The sequence below is a fragment of the Myotis myotis genome, unplaced genomic scaffold (assembly GCF_014108235.1).
Source record: "Myotis myotis isolate mMyoMyo1 unplaced genomic scaffold, mMyoMyo1.p scaffold_m19_p_12, whole genome shotgun sequence".
NCBI classification, from domain to species: domain Eukaryota; kingdom Metazoa; phylum Chordata; class Mammalia; order Chiroptera; family Vespertilionidae; genus Myotis; species Myotis myotis.
Window position 1 is genome coordinate 7,690,442 of NW_023416316.1, and position 21,850 is coordinate 7,712,291.

General features: G+C 40.2%; 1 protein-coding gene across 13 annotated transcripts in view; it reads left to right on the forward strand.

The window, feature by feature from the left end:
* LOC118667076 (spermatid perinuclear RNA binding protein) overlaps positions 1 to 21,850 on the forward strand; it is a 142,014-nt gene that overhangs the window by 41,112 nt on the left and 79,052 nt on the right. The window contains exon 1 of one of the 13 annotated variants that reach the window (XM_036329713.1): positions 14,641 to 14,665. The exons of the other annotated variants lie outside the window; for them this stretch is intronic. The gene's annotated coding sequence lies outside the window, so the exon portion shown is untranslated. Of the gene's footprint in view, positions 1 to 14,640; positions 14,666 to 21,850 lie in introns of those variants that run through there. 13 annotated transcript variants of the gene reach the window in all.

Consider the following 21,850-nt stretch of genomic DNA (forward strand, 5'->3'; position numbering starts at 1 on the left):
TTTGGCTCTGTTGACTAATGAGTTTGCCGACCACTGACCTAGTCCATTCACTTTATATCACTTTCCTAGACAGCTCTTTTATACCACTCCCGTTTTCTTTAAACCCATAACACAATTTCTCCTATTCAGCTGGTGACCTTATTTCCTACTTAATTAAGAAAACTGAAGTATTCTGTATTCATGAATTTTGTCCTTATGTAATTATAGATTTACTAGTGGCCTGGTGCACAAAATTTGTGTGTGGGGTGGCAGTGTCCTTCAGCCCGGCCTGCGCCCTCGGGGGATGTCCGACTGCTGGTTTAGGCCTGATCCCTGCACAATCTAGGACACTGCATGAACCAGTGACCTTGCTTTTCATACAGGTGAAAGGCATCTTGCTGTTGTATGGGCAGCTACATTTTTTTGCCATGATTGCAAAAAGTAGTACATAACATGATCCTTCTGAGGCAGCAGTACTATTTCCCCCATCTTATGGGTGGAAAAACTGAAGCAGAGAGTAGTTAAGTAATTGGCTTTGTCACACAGTTATAAGTGTCAAGATTAAGGCTGACCACAAAATGCAAGCCAGAGTCCATGCATGTCATTGCTGCATCATCCTGTTTTTTCAGTGTTAGAGTAGCCTTGCCAGGTTTTAATTTTTAAAAAATATATATTTTATTGATTTTTTACAGAGAGGAAGGGAGAGGGATAGAGAGTTAGAAACATCGATGAGAGAGAGACATCGATCAGCAGCCTCCTGCATACTCCCCACCTGGGTTGTGTCCGCAACCAAGGTACATGCCCTTGACCGGAATCGAACCTGGGACCCTTGAGTCTGCAGTCTCTGTCCACTGAGCCAAACCGGCTAGGGCAGGGTTTTAATTTTTAAATCTAAGAGACTGTTCCCAATATATAGGGTAGGGTCTCTAGGCCTGGCCGGTGATCAGGGCCAATCTGTGGGGCAGCTAGCAGGCAGGGCGATCAGGGGGGCCCCCACTGGCACCTGCCTTGGCTGGCGGCCTGGCGCTGCCTGCTTGCTGGCTCTGCCCCTTGGCCCCGCCCCTCGCCGCCACCACTGGTCGCCTTCCTTTTGGGGGGCAGACCCACAATGCGGGAGCAGCTCCTGCATTGAGCGTCTGCCACCTGGTGGTCAGTGCATGTCATAGTGACCAGTCGTTCCGCCATTCGTTCGATTTGCATATTAGGGTTTTATTATATAGGATTATTTATATGTCTATCAGAGACAAGTCTTCACTTGTATATTAGATACCATCCCCTTTCAACTACTCAAGGATATTGCTCCAAGAAACCACCATTCTAATTTTTATGCATCCCAATTTTTTCTCTTGGATCATTCAACAGCATATAAATGTTTTATTTTTCCCACCTTAAAGATACTTTCTCTGGACTCCACTTTCACTGCCAGGTACTGTTCCATTTATTTGCCGTTCCTTGTAGCAAAACTTTGAGAAATAATTGTCTCTATTCAATGGTTTCTAATTTCTTTTCTCCTGTTCTCTCTTTTATTATTTTTTATTAAGATACTAGAAGCCCAGTGCACAAGTTCGTGCACCAGTGGGGTCCCTCAGCCTGGCCTGTGGGATCGGGCCAAAACTGGCTCTTTGACATTCCTGGAGGGGTCCCGCATTGCGAGAGGGCACAGGCCAGCCTGAGGGACCCCACTGGTGCATGATCGGGGCTGGAGAGCGACGTGGGAGGTTGGCCAGCCGGGGAGAGACCGTGGGAGGGCTCCAGGGCATGTCCAGCCCTTCTCGCTCAGTCCCGATCAGCCGGACCCCAGCAGCAAGCTAACATACTGGTTGGAGCATCTGCCCCCTGGTAGTCAGTGCATGTCAGCAACTGGTCAACCAGTTGACTGCCCGCTGGTGGTCAGTGCCTGTCATAGCAATTGGTTGAGCAGCCTTAGTATATCATTAGCATATTATGCTTTGATTAGTTGAACGAACGACTGGACACTTAGCATATTAGGCTTTTATTATATAGGAAGGATAATTCACCTACCATAAAATTCACCATTTTAAGTATATAATTCAGTTTTTAGTATATTTATAAAGTTGTGCATCTATCACCACTATCTAGATCCAGCACTTTTTCGTTATCCATAAGAAATCCCATACCCCTAAGCAGTCGCTTACTGTTCTTTTCGTTCCCCCAGTTCTAGTAACCACTAATTCTGTTTTCTGTCTCTATAGATCTATCTATTCTGGACACTTCATATAAATGGAGTTATATGATGTGTGACCATTTGTCTGGCTTCTTTTACTTAGTAAAATGTTTTCAAGGTCCATCCATGTTGTAGCATGTATCAGAACATCATTCCTTTTTATGGCTGGACACGTATAACAGTTTGTTTATCCATCAGTTGATGGACATTTGGGTTGTTTCCTCTTGTTGTCTATTATGAAATATGCTGCTGTGAACATTCATATTTCTTTTGTGTGTGAATGTGTGTTTTCAATTCTCTTGGATACATACCTTGGAATAGAATTGCTTAGTCCTATGGTAACCTTGTGTTTAACATTTTGAGGAACTATCAATCTCTTTTCCAAAATGACAGCATTTTACATTCCTAACAGCAAGGTAAAAACCACTGGGTTACAGGAAGATCACTTATTACCTATATTTTGTGACTGAGACGTAGTGTTGTGCAAAGAGGATTTTTTAATTGTCTTAAAACTTGATATAAGTTTATCTTTTTTTGGGACGGGGGCATAATTCTTATGTCCTGTGCTCTTCCCCATTAATACCTGAAATTTAAACAAAAGTATGTTTTTTAAAATAATGATGTACACGTGTTCTTGAAGAAAAATACGTGGAAGATACAAACTGTTTTAGTTAAAAGAATTTTTTAAAATATATATTTTATTGATTTTTTACAGAGAGGAAGGGAGAGGGATAGAGAGTTAGAAACATCGATGAGAGAGAAACATCGATCAGCTGCTTCCTGCATACCACCTACTGGGGATGTGCCCGCAACCAAGGTACATTCCCTTGACCGGAATCAAACCTAGGACCCTTCAGTTCGCAGCTCTATCCACTGAGCCAAACCAGTTAGGGCAGTTAAAACAATTTTAAAACAGAAGCTTTCCTTTGATGAAATGGCCATGTCTCCTCTAATTCCAGTTACTAATGGTGAATAGTAATTATGAAGGTTCTCACTGGAAACACAGGGAGGCCCAGGAGACCTAGCACTTTACCCAGCTCAACTCCTATTTCTCTGCTCTATAAAGATTCTCTCCCATATTTTCTTCCTCTAACCTATTCTCCCTACTATTTTTAAAAACTTATCTCTTTATTATACTGTTAATCATTTTACTTTCTCCACCAAGAAATTGACATCACGGAAATACAAATTTTGGAACTAGACAGACCTGCTTTCAAAAAGTTATTGCTTCCTACCTTGAAAGGATGTGACATTGTGCTGAGGGTATTTTTTATGAATCATTTTTTCCCTTAGTAATTTTGGAATTTATACAGTCTTTTTCAGTTCTTTGGTAATCTGAGAAAATTCAATCATATACCTTTGACTTATTAGAGTCTATTATTAATTGATACCATTATCGTTTATCCTGACAATATATGCATCTTAGAACACTTCCTTTATCCTAATCTCAATTTATATGCTATTATAGTTTTGTACTTTATCTGTTTAAACCTCATAAGTCAATATGTTATTTTATATAATGTTATAACTGTTAATATTCGTTTGGGTTTACCTATATATTTATCACTTTCTTTGCTGTTTTCCTATCTATATATCTCTGATCTTTTATCTGCAATAATTTTCTTCCTGATTGAAGAAGAGCCTTTAGAATTTGTTTTAGTACAAGTCTAAATTTAATTTAAAATAATCTTTAGAATTTCTTTTTAAAAAATTTATTGTGGAAAGTATTGCAGATGTCCCCCTTTTTTCCTTTGATCACCCTCCACCTTGTACTCTCCTCAGGCCTTCACCACACTATTGTCTGTGTCCATGGGTTATGCATATATGCATATACATTATTTGGCTAATATCTACCCCCAACCCCACCTTCCCTCTGAGATTTGTCAGTCTATCCCATGCTTCTAGAATTTCTTTTAGTACAGTTTTCCAGTGGCAAACTCAGATTTTGTTTTTTTGAAAGTGCCTTTATTAGCATTCATTCCTGAAGGATATATAGTCCCTGTGTTTAGAGTTCTACACTGGCACTTATTTTCTTTAAGCTCATTGAATATACCATTCCTCTGTTTTTTAGCTTCCATAAATATTGAGAACTCTCAGTTTGTCTCTCTTTTTGAAGGTAATCTTTTTTTTTCTCTCATTCAAATTTTAGAACAACCCAGTGAGATACAGGTTTTATTTTATTTTTTAATATAGATGAGAATAGAAACTCAGGGCAACTTACCAAACACCCAGCAAATGGTAGGTTAAAATTTTGGGTTGTTGGACAACATTGCCTGTACTTTGTTGAAACACTTTGCCTCACTGCCTCTCACTAAATAAAAGTTCACATTCATCTGTTTAACATTACTTACCAATACCTGTTACATGTATAATACTGTGCATATGGACTGAGGTGGATACCAGATTTTGAGACATAATTCTGACCTTCAATTTATAGTTTGGAGGAAAGCATGTAAAAACATTCAAATTGCAGTATAAGGCAGTATATGATTAATAGCTAAAATGGCAATAGCTTGCAGTAATTACTGAAAGTTTATGCAAAGATAATTTCACAATTGGCTGTAAGTGTCAAGAGAATGTCCTGTTAAGGAGGTGGAACTTTAAACCCCAGGCAGAACTTGTTGAGGGTGGAGATTGTAGAGGTTGTTTTAGGCAGGGGTAAGTCACATGAAAAATGCCATGGGAGGGCTGAATGACAGATGGCAGCAAGGTTGATTTAACTCAAACTGAAGTTCATAAATATGTTGGAGATCAGATTGTATGTGAATAATGCTGCTATGAACATAGGGGTGCATATTTTCTTTTTGATTGGTATTTCAGGTTTATTAGGATATATTCCTAGAAGTGGGGTCACTTGGGTCAAATGGCAGTTCCATTTTTAATTTTTTGAGGAAACTCCACACTATTTCCATAATGGTTGTGGGGAAGGGGCAGGAGTTGGGAGGGAGGAAGGAGTTAATTGGGGGGCCTAGGGGGCATCTGTAATACTTTCAACAATAAAGATAAATTAAAACACACAAAAGATTGTATGTGAGGTAGTGCCTCAATATATTTTAGGCCTAAGGGAGTCCTTGAAGAGTTGTTTGTGGTGGGGTGATGCAAGGAAAGTGGAAAGTATTACTTAGAGCAGCGGTTGCCAACCGGTGGTCTGTGGACCACTGGTGGTCCCTGAGGTCCGAAAGGTTGGTGCCACTGACTTAGAGGGTAAGAGCTTGACTTTATATACCCAACCTAATTTTCAATTATAGTTCTATCACTTCCTCACTTACACTGTAAGTAAACTAACATTTCAAAGTTTCATTTATGAATTTGATATACTAGTTCTTACCTTATAGAATTGCTGTGAGGATTAAATAAATTAATATGTGCAATATACTTAGATCAGTACCTGGAAAATAGTAAGCACAATTTAACTGTTAGACATCATTTTGTTGTTATTATTAAATGAGATTATCCATGTCAGTAACAGTGCCTAGCGCATGTTTAATTATAATTCTAGGCACCAATAGAATGTGTATGGGATAAGTATTATTGACTAAATTATATTTTCATACCTCTGTACCTAGGTATAGAGAATGTCAAATCTTTAGTTTTATTTAAGAAAATTTTTATTTTATTAATGTATAGTAGATAAGCTGTATAATTCATGCAGATTATTTCCCTCTTGCATAATTTTTGTAATTACATACTAGTGACATGGTGCACGGACTCATGCACATTGAAAGGAAATTAATTAGAAGGTGGCCAATGGGGCGGGACTGGGCGAGATGGGCCAGATATGCCCTGGAGCCAACCTCCCATGGTCCCCAGCATCTGCAGAGTGAGTGGGGTTCCTCTGGCAGGTGGGGTTCCTTGGCCTGGCCTGTGGGGATTGGGCCAAAACCGGCTCTCTGACATTCCCCAAGGGGTCCCAGAGTGTGAGAGGGCACTCTGCAAAGTTGCTGTCATACAGAGTGTGAAACGCAAATGCAAGTGTGCAGTAAACCAGATTCGGGGCCTACGGTGCCTAAGCAATAACATAACCCATGGCCGAAGGTGGAATCGAGTGGCCCCATGAGGAATCGGGCTCCCTTCTCTCTGGTTTCGGTGTGCATCACCCAAGAACTGCTGCTGCCAAGTCACTGCAGCTTGGCAGCTCCTGCGTCGAGCGTCTGTCCCCGTGGACAGTGTGTATCATAGGTACCGGTTGGATGGTAGGAGGGATACTTAGCATATTAGCCTTTTATGTATATACAAGAGGCCTGGTGTATTAAAATTCATGCACACGGGGTCCCTTAGCCCAGCCTGCACCCTCTCACAGTCTGGGTCCCTTGGGGGATGCCCACCTGCTGGCTTAGGCCTGCTCCCCAAGAACAGATGATCTAAAAGAAATAATCATATCCTTGGGTAAGGATTTTTTAAAAAGGTAATGATCGCATGAAAATTCACTGCCGGCGGGGCTGAGGGGACTGAGGGACTTCAGCGGCAGGCGCACGGCATGACCGGACCCACCCGGGGGCAGGCCTGGCTGCACGCCTGCTGCCCCCTTACCCCCCTTCCCCCCCGGCTGGGCTGAGGGGACTGGGCGCTGCCATCTTGTGAGAGTGTGATGGTCAATTAGCATATTACCTCTTTATTACATAGGACTAGAGGCCCGGTGCACAAAAATTTGTGCACTCGGGGGGGGTCCCTCAGCCCGGCCTGTGCCCTCTTGCAGTCTGGGACACCTCGGGAGATAATGACCTGCTGGCTTAGGCCTGCTCCCGGGTGGCACAGGGCAGGCCCAATCCCTAAGTGCAGCCCCTGGTCGGGCTCAGAGCAGGGCTGATTGGGGGGTTGGGGCGCCGCCCCCTGTCATGCCCAGAGCAGGGCAGATTGGGAGATTGCGATGCCACCCTCAGTCACGCTCAGGGTAGGGCCGATTGGGGGGTTGGGGCACCGCCCCCTGTCACACTCAAGGCAGGGTCGATGGGGAGGTTGCGGTGCCACCCCCTGTCATGCACAGAGCAGGGCCCATCATTGGGGTTGGGGCTCCGTACCCTGTCATGCACAGAGCAGGGTCGATCAGGGGGTTGGGGAGCTCCCCCCTGTCACACACAGAGCAGGGCCCATCAGGGGGTTGGGGAGCTCCCCCCTGTCACGCACAGAGCAGGGCCCATCAGGGTGTTGAGGAGCTCCCCCCTGTCACTCACAGAGTAGGGCCGATAGGGGAGTTGGGGCACCATCCCCTGTTACACACAGAGCAGGGTGGATCAGCGGGTTGGGGCGCTGCCCTCTATCACCCACAGAGCAGGGCCAATCAGGGGGTTGGGGTGCCGCCACTGTCACACTCAGGGCAGGGCCGATGGGGAGGTTATGGCTCTACCCCGTCACACACAGAGCAGGGCCCGTGGGGGGACGGGGGGGACGGGTTGGGGCACCGCCCTCTATCACCCACAGAGCAGGGCCGATCAGGGGGTTGGGGCGCCGCCACTCTCACACTCAGGGCAGGGCCGATGGGGAGGTTATGGCTCTACCCCGTCACACACAGAGCAGGGCCCGTGGGGGGGGGGTGTTGGGGTGCCGCACCCTGTCACACACAGAGCAGGGCCGATCAGGGGGTTTGGGTGCTGCCCCCTGTCACGCTGATCCCAGTGCTGGGAGGCCTTGCGGCTCTGCTGATCCCGGTGCTGGGAGGCATATTACCCTTTTACTATATAGAATAGAGGCCTGGTGCACGGGTGGGGGCCAGCTGGTTTGCCCTGAAGGGTGTCCTGGATCAGGGTGGGGGTCCCCACTGGGGTGCCTGGCCAGCCTCGGTGAGGGGATGATGGCTGTTTGCAGCTGGTCACACACCCTTCAGGGTGGAGGTCCCCACTGGGGTGCCTGGCCAGTCTGGGTGAGGGGCTGAGGGCTGTTTTCAGGCTGGGGGTGACTGAAGCTCCCAACCGCTCCTTTTTTCCTTTTTTTTTTTTTTTTTTATTCTGGGCCAGCTTTAGCTTGAGGCTTGGCTCCAGCTCTTAGGCCTCCGCTGCTGAAAGTAGGTTTCTGGCCTTTGCTTACAATGTTGCGATCCCGCTGGCTGAAGTCCGGTGGTATTTGTTACATAGTTTCTTAAACTGCAGGCTCAGAGGCCTGCAGCAGCAGGCGGGGAACGTTGGTTTCCTCCGTCACTGAAGCAAGCAAGCCTCATGTTAGTTTCAAGCTGCCTGGCTGCCGGCCGCCATCTTGGCTGTCAGTTAATTTGCATATCTTGCTGATTAGCCAATGGGAAGGGTAGCAGTCGTACGCCAGTTACCATGTTTCTCTTTTATTAGTGTAGACTAGAGGCCCAGTGCACGAAATTCATGCATGGGAGTGGGGGAGTCCCTCAGCTCAGCCTGCACCCTCTCCAATCTGGGACCATTGGCTCCTAACCACTCACCTGCCTGTAGCCTGATCCTCCTAACTGCTCTCCCCTGCCAGCCTGATCATCTAACTGCTCTCCCCTGCCAGCCTGATCGCCCCTAACTGCCTCTTCCTCGGGCCCACCACCGTGGCTTTTGTCTGGAAGGTCGTCCAGAAGATGTCCAGTCTATTAGCATATTACCCTTTTATTAGTATAGATAGATACTATTTGTAATCTACTCTTCAGTTAATTCATTTTATCAATAAAAATAATAGTGAAGAAAACATTCTGTGTTAAAAATCTGCAGTCAGAAATGAGAGAAGGAAGTTTGTTAAATCTGTGATGAAATGGTGTATCATAGAAGGAAGCTGTATTGATGTCATAGGAAAGGTATAGGAATTGTGCTGGTTGCTGAATTTAGAAACGTTATCTCTGGGCTGTTTAATTTAGTCTCTTCAGAAAATTGTGTATAACCTGAGGATGCTCAATTACGCTTCCACCATAGGTATAAACAATAAAAAACTGCCTTCTCTGTTAAAATTTTTATTCCAAGGGAAAGTGTATGAAGTCATTGAAGCATCAGGACTGACAGGCTAGAAATTCATTTAAGTGAAGTCTCATTAATCTTTAAGAAGCTGAAAAGCAAACGTGTCAAGGAAGCAGTGTGGATTTGCAATATTAAAATGCCAGTGTCTTTAAATATTGTCATAAAGGTGAATGGAAAATAATTTAAGAATGGACACCACATATATTTCTTTTAAAGTTAAAATAGCATTAAATCAGATACCATAGTGCAGGGGTGGGGAATCCTTTTTCTGCCAAGGGCCATTTGGATATTTATAACATCATTCGAGGGCCATACAAAATTATCTATTTGGTCAAACATTTAATTAACTCACCTTTAATGCCTTGGCAGGGCCTGACTAAATGATTTCTCAGGCCTTATATGGCCCTTAGGCTGGATTTTCCCAACCTCTGCCTTAGTGACAATAATTTAATAAGTCGCTAATTGTAATTTAAGTGAGGTTTAACTTTATCTAGTGACTTTATTAAAAGGCATGTAGATAATGCATCAATTGGAATGATCTCACTAGCGAAATTGCCTTTCAGTGAACATGTATATGTAGAGGCACTAAACACATGGTGCTGTCTTTTGGGTTGTATTTCAAATAGTCTGTGGTCTAATTAATGATTTGAACTATTTTGTTTTAATTGGCAACTTTTTCTTAAAGAGAATTCCTATAAATACTGTCAGATTTTTCCTATTTTCCATATTCTTTGTATTTCTTATAAATTGGCAAGGGAATAACTTTGCATATGGTCTGTTATTTTTGGAATACGAGGCCTTTTCACTTTCTTTTTTTCTAGTCTGCTTTCCTAACCTTTATCCTGTTAACAGATGGTCATTTTATCCTACTCCATCATTTTGAATAATTGTTTTTGAAAAAAACAGTTTCTAACAGTGGCTTTAATTTTGTCATAAAGATGAATGGAAAATAATTTAGGAATTATTTCCAACTCTTTTTAATTGACAACTTTGATTCTTGGAGCTCCTTTTATTTTTTTTGAGTTGTTGTGTCTGTATATAATACTAAATGGAAAACTTAACCTTACATTTTTAATTATTGAATGGTCATGTCTTCCTGACCCCTTAACTCAACTTTTAGTTGATTGACACCGCCTTATCAAGCCCACAAGGCAGGTATCTTGTACTTGAAGGCTCTTTAGTGTAGTGATCCACAGGTTTTAGCACCTAACAGACTAAGGTTCAAATTATAGATTTGCTTTCGTGATGCCTTTGTACAAGTTACTTAACTATCTGATCTCAGTTTTTTAACCTTAAATTAGAGAATGATTATACGCTATTTACTTTGTAGGGCTGATGTAAATACTAAATTAGAGGATTAAAGTATCTGATACACATCTGTGGAGCATGGGTGATCAAAAGTGGGGGGCTTAACTACAAAGGTGATCATTTTACAAGATTGGTCATGTAATTGTGTATGATATGGCAGCAGTGTTTGCTGTTTTTATGGGCAGTTTCCTGAAGTGATTTATCTGGGAGTAAAGTACCCTTAGAATGAATCATGACAGCATCTCAGTTGAAATGTATTCTCATGAGCTTGAGTTTGCTTTTCAGTAACCAAAGGGCGCATAGTAGTTGTGGTCATAGTACCTGTTTGCCTATAGTGCCTGGTAGAGAGATCTATGACAAAACTATTACAAGTCTGGCTGTGCTATAGCTGTGGAGAATGATGAGGAGATGCTTATATGTCCCACCAGAAGTAGCAACACAAGGTCCTAATTGGGTCATCAGTCATTTATTAATTTGACCAATATTTGAGTGCTTACTATCAAGACACTGTGCTATATACTAGGAATATAGCAGAGATTAACGAACAATATCTGCCTTCAAAAAACATGTGGTTACAAACTGGTAAGTGGTAAAATATAAGGTGAAACTAGTGCAGTGGGAGCATTTGGGAGGGTTAATTTAGTTTAAGCTGGGCAAAGGGTTATGAAGTGTAGAGGTAGAGAGGCACTAAGCTGAGTGCATGGTCAGGGTAGAGTAAGAAATTAAGGAGGGTATTTTTGAAAATTTCATTTTCAGGGGTAAGCATTTGTTTCTGAGAATAGAGGATACTAAGTAAGCAGGTTTGAGTTGGATCTCCAGCAAAAAGTAGGAAATCAGCGTTCAGAAATTCTTTCTTACAGTTTTGGAAATGGGGAGTAGAACTAACATTGTGTCCTGGAAAGATAAAAGTCTGGAATTTCACTTGGAAGCTGAGGGCATTCTCAGTTTTAGAATATTATCAACAATGTATTGATTGATGTTTTATAATTTTATTGCGATAAATATTTGTTAACTGAGTAACAGATGAGATTGGCATGGTTCTGGTCACTACCTGACCTCCAATGTTAAGAATTAACATGTGAGAGGCCAAATGATTGGGCAAGCTATGTAGATAATACTAAGAACATTGGGCTTGGAATCAGGTGGCTAGTTTAGTAACATAGGTTATTAAACATAAACATGAATTCATATCTTGACTTTGTCACTTACCCTATGATTTGGGCAAATAACTTAATGTCTAAGTATTTTAAATAAATTCTCATGTAGTTTCAAAACAAATCTTGTTGAAGTAGATGGTTCCTCCGGGATGAGGAACCAGACTCAGATATGCTATAAGCTTTCTCTTGTTTATATCCATGTGTGTATGTGTGTACGTATGTCAAGGTTCATAATGTTTATAGATTTTGTTTGTTCATTCATAATATATAAGATAGGTAGGTAACATTCGAGAGGAAGTGAAATGGTGCTTTGAAGGGAGAGTTAGTTTCACACTGGAGTTGGGATGAAGGAGGGCTTCCTGAGAGGTATTGAGGTGGTGGGCTTTTTTTGGCAGATGATTTATAGCAGTCAAAAGCTCTGACTCTGTAGACAGGCAGTCTGGTTTGGATCCTGGCTTTGCCCACTGACTAGCTGCTTGATCTCAGATATATTACTTCACTTCTCTACATTATTGTTTCCTCTGTAAACTTAATATACTTGTTTCTCCTACAGAAGATTTTTGAGGATTAAGTGAAGTAATGCAGGATACAATAAGCACCTGCTATTATTACTGTGGCATCATCATCATTACTGATAGGTATTGGTGGAGAGGCCTTTTCAGTCAGAGAGAATTCAGTGTGTTCTCTTGTCCTATTTTGTAAACTGTCACGTTTTTATAAGTGAACCTAGTGGTTGTATTTTTCCATTTATGAATCACACACTGAATAATTGAGATTTAGACAGGATTCTTCTTGAATTGCAGAATTTGTTGCAGGCTGAAAAAACACCAGTCACAAGCTCCTGGTATTGTATTGCTGTCCCTTGAGTTTAGGACTCACTATCATTGGTTAAAGGTTGGAAGGGTAATCTCTCCCCTGTTTATGTAACAGTGTACTTTTCAGAATACTTCCATGACTGTTAGTTGATCCTCACAGTAGCCTTGTGAAGCACATGGCGTGAGAGACATTTTTTTTTCAGGAAGTAGAATCCACAGGGCCAGGGGAAAAGCCTTTATGGCTTTTAGTGGCCAGTCCAATATAATTATAGCACTGGTCTCCTGACTTCTATTTTTTACATTAGTTTTCTGTGAATAGAAGTTTGTCAGCAGACCCGAGTTTGCATTTAATTGCTACCGTTTACTAGTTGTATGATCTTGTAAGAGTTGCTTAATTTGAGTATTTTTTTTTTTTCATCTGAGACTTTGAACCACACAGGATCGTCTGTGATGCTGAATTTCCGTCATTTTGTATAATACAGGGATGTGTGTATTAGGACACAGGCTTATTCACTAATTGGTATCTTATCTGCGTTATTGGTAATGCAGGTAGGAAATATTTCTATTTCATATTGCCTTAATGTTTTTATCCTGCTTATTTGAAGGTAATATTCTGGATAGTAATGTGAGGGCTCTTTCTTGGGAAAACGTAGGAGATCTGGGAGTGTTTGACAGGCAAATAATAACACTTAACAACAACAGAATTAATCCATTTTCACAGTATTATTGTGTTACTTGGCCTCTCCCTTTGTTCCTTCTCTCTACTTTTTTGGGGGAAGTGGTTGGAAGGGGGTTTTTATTACCCACATGGTTGAATAGTTTAAAGCTTTCCAGCTAATAAATACATAATTTTTGAAGTTTGAAGTTTGTTTCCCAATGGAAATTTAGACAAGGGACCTTTTTAACATATGAAGAGCATTTTGAGTGTTTATTAGTTATTTATACTTTACTGTTTTCCTCATGAAACTGTCAGAGGTAGGTGAATATATAGTTTTATAAATACCATATTAATTGGAAATTATAAAATGCAGAAATTGTATAGCTTTATCATAGCTTTATGGATTCTTAGAAAGTATATCTTTTAATTTTACCAAAAAGATATTTTGTATATAATCATTTGGGACTTAGTATTTTTACTTAACATTGTATTGCTAAGATTTATCCAGGTTGTTGCATATCATTGGACTTTCTTCACTTTGCTGATTAATAATCTGTTACATTAATGTGCCATAGTTTATTCACCCATTCTCCTGAGAAAGGGCATCTTGCATGTTTTCCAGGTTTTGCTATTGTGAACATTTGCTATGAACATTCTAATTATGCATATCTTGTATATGTGAATGTTTCTCTTCATGTACATGTAAGAGTAAAATCCCTGGGTAATAGAGTATGGGATTATTCACGTTGTAGAAATTATGTCTGACTTTTTTCCTACCTTTAGTGTTCAGAAGGCTCCATAATTTTTCAACACTTGGTATTATCAGACTTTAAATTGTTTCATCTTTAATGGATATAGAATGGTATTTCATTTTTTATTGCATTTCTCTGATCATTTTTTATAATGTTTCTTCACTTTTTAAAAATAAATCTTCACCCGAGGATATGTTTTTCATTGATTCTAGAGAGAAAGGGAAAGGGAGAGGGAGAGAGGATGAGAAAGAGGGAGAGGGAGGCCAAAATGTTGAGGGGGAGGAACTGAGGTAGGGGGAAAGGGAAAAAGGGGAGGGGGAGAGAGAGAGAGAGAGAAAAAACAAACTTTAGTGTGAGAGAGAAACAGCTACAGTTGCCTCCAGCATGTGGTAGTTGCCTTCCACATGCGTCCTGACCCGGAATTGAACCCGCAACTGTTCGGTGTACCAGACAACACTCCAACTACTGAGCAACAACACTGGCCAGGACTCTTCGCATTTTTATTTGGTCTTTTTTATTGTTCCCTGTGAAATGCTTGTTCATGTGTTTGTTTTTCTCCTGGATTGTGTGCCTTTTTCTTTTGGATTTTAAGTCATCCTTATGTATTTTTTTATACTTTTGTTAGATGTATGGATTCCAAAACTTTTTTTAGTTTATAACTTTTTTGTGTGTGTGGTTTTTTTTTACTTTTTTAGGGTGTTTTTTTGAAGACTAAAAGTTTTTTTAATTTTGATATACTCAAATATATTTCATCTTATAGTTAACACTTGTGTCTTTAAGGAATCATTTGCCTCTCTATTTCTCATTTTACATGCCAATATCTGTTAACATTACAGCTGACATTTATTTAAAAGCCTGAGATTGCAGTGGTAGGACAACACAGAAGGAAGAAGATAGTTTAAGAAAATGAAAGCAGAGGTGAGAAGTATGTTAGAATATACCAATGTATATAACTACTCATTACCCATCAAATCCCAGTAGAAAATAAGCCTTTGTTAAAAGCTGGGTTCACATTTATGCTTTAAACCAGCCGTGGGCAAACTACGGCCCGCGGGCCGGATTCGGCCAGTTTGAAATGAATAAAACTAAAAAAAAAAAAAAAAGACCGTACCCTTTTATGTAATGATGTTTACTTTGAATTCATATTAGTTCACACAAACACTCCATCCATGCTTTTGTTCCGGCCCTCCGGTCCAGTTTAAGAACCTATTGTGGCCCTTGAGTCAAAAAGTTTGCCCACCCCTGGCTGGTTTGGTTCAATGGATAGAGCTTTGGCCTGCGGACTGAAGGGTCCCAGGTTCCATTCCGGCCAAGGGCACATGCCTGGGTTGCAGGCTCGATTCCCAGTAGAGGGTGTGCAGGAGGCAGCCAATCAATGATTCTCTCTCATCATTGATGTTTCTCTCTCTTCCTCTCCCTTTCTCTCTAAAATCAATAAAATATATTTTTTTAAAAAGAAATTTGTAAGAAAGCATTCTGTAATAAAACATTTCCAAAAATTATTTTTCTATACCCTGTTTTGAAATTTCAAAAAAGTACTTCACTTAAATGCTCTTCTGATATTTATTGAGCTTATCAACATTAGTATGACAATTACCCATATCTCCTGTCACTTCTATATATACACTCTGTTCTCTAGCAGATTTGAATTCTGGAATCTTCCTACCCTCCAGAGCGCATGTACTCACACGCACCATGCTCTTTCATAGCCATTCTTTTATATCTTATTTCTGCTGTAGGGAAAGCATATTTGGAGAACTCATGCTTTATCAATAAGTGCATGATTGTTGCCATCACAAAAATAACTTGGATATGTGTAGTGCTTTATCAAGTGTTTTTATATACATTTTCTCAGTTTCAATCTTTACCTGAAACTGATTTGCAGGGCAGATTATAATCCTACTTTAGGCTGTGCTAATACTGAGGCTTGAAGACAAAAATCGGGGCTTTTCTGGTACATTAAGAAGCTTAGTAAGTATTAGTTGGATGGATGAATGAATGGCTAGTTATTCTCACCATAATTCCCTTTGGGATTACAACATAGCTTCAGATTGAGTTATAGCTCTGAAGAGGTCCTGATAAATAGTAGAAACTAGAACATTTATCGACTATGCTTTTGCTGCTGGCTACAACGGAGCAGCTGGTCTGGATTAGCCTTCCTGCCATAGAAGAACTTGATATGAGGCTATTCTTTCAGGCTTTGGGGAAAGAAGATACTTCTGATCTTGAAATTCATGAAATGATCCCCATGATTGTCCCTGTGTTTTGCCTGAGGACAATTTCCTTATCTGGAATCCATGCAGAGCATGGTGGCCTAACTGTGCTGAGCTCAGAATTTAGGACAGTTAAAATGACTAGAATCTCGTGGGCAGGACAATGGAGAAGAGGAAGTTGTGTAGGAAGGGTTTCCCAATGTTTGTGTGTGTGTGGGTCCCTTGTGAATTTGTGGCAGAGGGTTGAGCTGTCAATAAATGAGAAAGACCAAGGTTTACCATAGTGGCTGCCCGAGGGTTGGGTATGAGCAGAGATACTAGAGTTTGTACAGCTGGGGGTTATTAAAGTTCTGGTCCAGTCAGAATTGAGAGACCCCTGGCATGTGGGTGAAACACCAGAAAGATCTTGAGGTAAAGCAGGGATTGGCAAACTTTGTCTTTAAAGTTTTATTGAAAACATCCACGCCCATTCATTTGCATATTGTCTGGCTGCTTTCACCCTACAATGGCTAAGTTCAGTAGTTGCCATGGAGACTTAGGGCCTGTAAGCCTACTATATTGACTATTTGGCCCTTTAAGAAAAATTTTTGTGACTTCTGCCTTAGAGTAAAGCGTATTCTAGACCTTCCTTCCAATCACAAAGCTTATAATGAAATCTCCACAAAATCTGCAGGGGAGATAATTTGGAAATTGAGTTTTGCCAGATTAGAGATTTGAGAAATAAATCTGTGATAGATCTCCCCTAACATAAGTACTACTTGAGTTTTTCCTTAAAATTAGAATGTTTCTGGGCAGTATTACCTCCTACAGCGCTTTGGGGCCTTCATAACAGTGACAGTGACCTTAGCCTGCAGGCTAACACTTTGAACGTGTTAACGTAAAAAAAACCATTGAAACCTGTAAATAATTTTTGTGAGTTTATTTGAGCCAAACTGTCGACATATGCCAGGAAGCAGAACCTCAACGAATTGAGATAGTGCTCCAGAGAATGGCAGGGTTACATCCGTATTTATACATGAAATTCATTGGTGACAGATTTAAGGAGGTGGGATTAAGCGAATTGGGGAAACCTCTGTGATAGGATAAAAAGTAAAATGATGGACACATACTTAGGTGGGTGCAGGAACAATTAACAAGGAATCTGTGGTATCTGTCCTGGGCCCAGCACACCTGGCTGTGCCCCAGGGGCTCCATAAAAAGGGAAGTCACAAGTGACCCAGACATCCCAAGGACATGTTATCATAGATGCAAAAAGACAGATAGGCTCAGTTAAGGTAAAGGTTTACCTTATCAGTGAAGATATCGGCTTAGGACGTAACTGCCCACCATAACTGCTTTTAGTTAAGGTTTAATTTCAGACCATCCTTTGTGGTTACTTTAGGTCTCCAAGTCTGCAAAACTGCCATGCAGGCCTCTCCTGAGCTTGTCAGGTCAGCATGTGGCCCCTTTCGTCCACAAACGTCTTAGGTTATAACTCCTGGTTAATTCTATGTAAGGATAAGTCTCATTCCACTTGAAACAGAAAAAAAAACCTTACAATCTTCTCTGATGAGGGAACTTTCTTGTATCTTCTATCCAATATCAATATTTATTAGACATTGAAAAATTTGCTCATCCCTGAAGGTTAAGACCAGAGCTAAATTACATTGCTTAAGAGGCCAAGATTCCATTTGTTTCTGTTTTACACACGTGGACTTAATTATTAACATACTTTGAAATATAAATTGTTTCGGGCATATAGACAAAATAGGATATATTAAATAAGTGTCTACTCACCACACACATTTTTCACATGCTATCATTTTGCCAAATTTGCTTTAGATTTTTTTCTAAGAAATTGTAGTTTAAATATGTACCTGTATGTATTCCTCCCTGATCCGGAAGTTTTTGTTTGTCACTACCTTGAGTATTTTTTATACTGAAAAGTGTTTATATCAATAATTTTATGTAGTATTATTTTGTGCATTGTTAAGCTTATATAAATGGCACCACTCTACATATTATTCTGCAACTAGCTTTTCCTTCCTTTTTTTTTTTTTTAATACATTTTTATTGATTTCAGAGAGGAAGGGAGGAGAAATAGAAACATCAATGATGAGAGAGAATCATTGATCGGCTGCCTCCTGCACGCCCCCTACTGGGGATTGAGACTGCAACCCAGGCATGTGTCCTTGACCAGAACTGAACCCGGGACCCCTTCAGTCTGCAGGCTGATGCTCTGTTCACTGAGCCAAACCTGCTAGGGCTGCAACTAGCTTTTTCATTTAACATTGTTTTGAGTTTAGACATGATGAAATATATCACTGTAGTTCATTAACTGCACAATTTATGTCTCCTCTTGTTGATGGACATTTAGGCTTACAGTGTTTTGTTAATGAACAGTGCTTCAGTGAACATTGGTAATATTGGTGTTTATGTGTTGGGAATTTCTCTAGACCAGGGTTGGGAACTTCTTTTTCTGCCAGTGGCCATTTGGATATTTATAGCATCATTCGAGGGCCATCCAAAATTATCAACTTACAAATTAGCTTGCTATATTTGGTCAAACATTTAATTAACTCACCCTTAATGCCTTGGCAGGGCAAGACCAAGTGATTTCGTGGTCCTTATACGGCCCACAGGCTGGAAGTTCCCCACCGCTGCTCTAGACAGTATAACCAAAAAGTATTGTTGCTTGTAGGATATCCACATCTTTGACTATTAGTTATTACTAAATTGTTCCCCAAGAAGCTTTTATCCTTTTATAATTGCCCCTGTTTTGGTTTTGTGCAGTTACATATGAATTCTCTGAAGGAGAATGTGCCCAAAGAAAATATGACATATGAAAATCTCATTTTATTATAGATGAATTGGAAGTTGTATGGTTAGATTCTTGGTAAATTTGTTCTTGTTTCAAAATCTTTTTAGGATATGTTCAAATATATAAGGAGAGTGAACTGTGAAGCATCAATTTTCAGTAATTATCAACATACGTTCAGAATAATTTCACTCTCCCTCTTATCCTTAACTAGATTATTTTAAAGAAAATCCCAGATTTTGGTGTAATTTCATCTGTAAATAATTTAGCATGTGTCTCTAAAAAATATGAATACCCTCCTCAAAAGCCCAGTATTACCCTTTAGAAACAATTCCATGTTTTCAATATTCAATGTTCAAATTTTCCCAGTTATCTGGTTTTTAGTTTTATTTATAATATTTAAAATATGATCACATGGTAAAAACAAATACTTTTAAGGAATAAATTTAATATGTCGTATATAAAATGAACCTATGGATTCTGGTTTATCATAGAATCATGTTTAAACAGGCAATACCTAAAAAGTAATCTAGGTACATAGTCTAACCCTTTTATTTTATTTTATTTTTTTATAAGTGAAGGAATTGAGGCTCAGAAAGGTTGGCACTTGTTCAGAATTGGCCAGCTCAGTTATAACAGAGCGGGAATTAGAATACAGATCTTCTGACCCTAAATCCATTGCTCTTATACTAATTACATTGTATTGTCTATCTCATATTTCTCTTTAAGTCCATTACCTTTGTCACTTTTCTAAATCTAGCATTTAAGTGTTTTTTTTCCCCCCAGTGGCTTTCATAAATATCAGTAGTACTAATCTTGTGATTTACATCAGAGTATATTTTAAAAGGAGTTTGTGAAAGGGTTGAATTATAATATCAACACTTGTGCCAAAGATATTGAGCTGTTCTGAAAAGCTACTTGTCTTTTCTGACCTAGATACACAGTTTCCAACTGTGGCAGAGGATGCCAGAGGGAGGAGAATGAGTGTTGGCAAGAGTCTGGAAATGGAATTATTATTTTACTGAAGAATCTAATATATTTCTTAGTTTTTAGCACTGTTATATATGAAAAATTTTCATCATAATACTTGATGAATTTGTGCATTTTATTTGCTGTCAGAAATTATTTTGTCAAGGTGAAAACAAAATGACTTCTGTTTATTTCAAAATTGGTGATTTTGAATAGTACTGCTTGTTTATAACTAGATTTTAGGTTCTGAGGTTGTTTTGCAATCTTAAGAGAAATAATCGTGTCAGTCTATTTCCAGATATGGTTTCTTTGCCATTCTTTGTTCTGTAGAGTGGCAACAAAAAGTCTTAAGAATCAGAGACACCATTTGAAGCTTGTTTTACCAAGGTGCCGGTTAGAAACCTCTAGTGCTAAGTGTGCTGCAGTTAGGCACAGGAGGACAGAGAATGCTTGAATACTTAACTGTTTCTTGACACATTACCCCATTTTCCTTTTGATCAGAATTGTCACAAGATCTGTAAGTTCTAAAGTCTGATGACCTCCATCATAGCCTTTTAATGAAAAGAAAATAAATATTATTGAAGCATGTACAGTTTAGGTGGTATTTCATATCTGATTGTGATTTAAAGGACTCGATCTCAAGTTGAGCTTTTAAATATTACTGTGCAAAATTAATATACATCTGCTCTTTGATTTGCTTGTGGAGATAGTGATTGTAAAATGTGGAGAATGTGAATTGTAAAAGATACTAGAGCTATGCCTAGAACTGCCTGTGTGTGATCATGGACAAATCATTTAACACCTTGTTATATTTGTGCTTTCATATTTTAAAAAGATTATAGAAAATTTATACTACTTATTCTTTTTCAGTACTTTGCAGGACTGCTGTAAGCATTGAATGTAATGTTGTAAGAGAAAATCTGTTTAAGTTTCTCCTTTGTGCCAGGTATTTTTCTAGGTGTACAAAGCAAAAAGCAAAGATCTCATATGTTAGATCCTATGGAGAGAAATAGAACAGGGTTAGAGGTGTGCAGGAGGCATTGCTATTTATAGGGTGATCAGAGATGGGCTCCAGATAAGTGACATTTGAGCAGACACCTGAAGAAGTAAGAGAAGGAGTTATGTGGATATCTGGGGTAAACGAGCAAGTGTAAAGCCTCCAAGATGGGAGTATGAGCGAATTGTTTGAGAAATATCAAGGATACCAGTGTGGGTGGAACACAGTGAGATGCTGAAGAGATTAAGTGTGAGGGCTGAGCCCTGGGGCACTCTAGCATTTATTTAGAGGTCATGGAGATAAGAAAGGAGATTGTAGAATAATTTATGAAGCAGGCGCAGTTCTAGTGTACTGCGTGAAAGCCAAGGGATGTAAAGTGTTCAAATAAGGCGCAGTGGACTGTGTCACCTATTGCTGAGAAATCAACTAAAATGGGGACTGAGAATTGTTCACAGCAGTAAACACCATGGAAGTCCTACAGGACTTTGATAAGAGTTGTTTCAGTGGAGCTTCGGAGTGAGAGGCCAATTGGGGTAAATTTAAAAGGGAATGGAAGGCCCTAGCCAGTTTGGCTCAGTGGATAGAGCATCAGCCTGCGGACTGAAGGGTCCCGGGTTCGATTCCAGCCAAGGGCACATGCGCGGGTTGCAGGCTCCATCCCCAGTCAGGGGCGTGCAGGAGGCAGCCAATCAATGATTCTCTCTCATCATTGATGTTTCTATCTCTCTCTCCCTCTTCCTTTCTCTCTGAAATCAATAAAGAAATATATTTAAATAAATAAAAAAAGAGGGAATGGAAGGAGAGAAAATGGAAAACAAAAGTATAAACCCAAAGAGTTATGTATCTCCTAAAAGGGGCAAATAATCAGGCTGTAAGGAGGTAAGAGATCAAGGAAAGTTATTCAAAGGAGGGAGGAGGTGATTACTGGAGTGATATCCTTGAGTAGTCTTTGAGTTGAGAGATTTGGGTTAGATAGGAATTGGGACAACTCATTCATAATAAGCAAGAATTGTATGCCGAACCGGTTTGGCTCAGTGGATAGAGTGTCGGCCTGCGGACTCAAGGGTCCCAGGTTCAATTCTGGTCAAGGGCATGTACCTTGGTTGCGGGCCCATCCCCACTGGGGG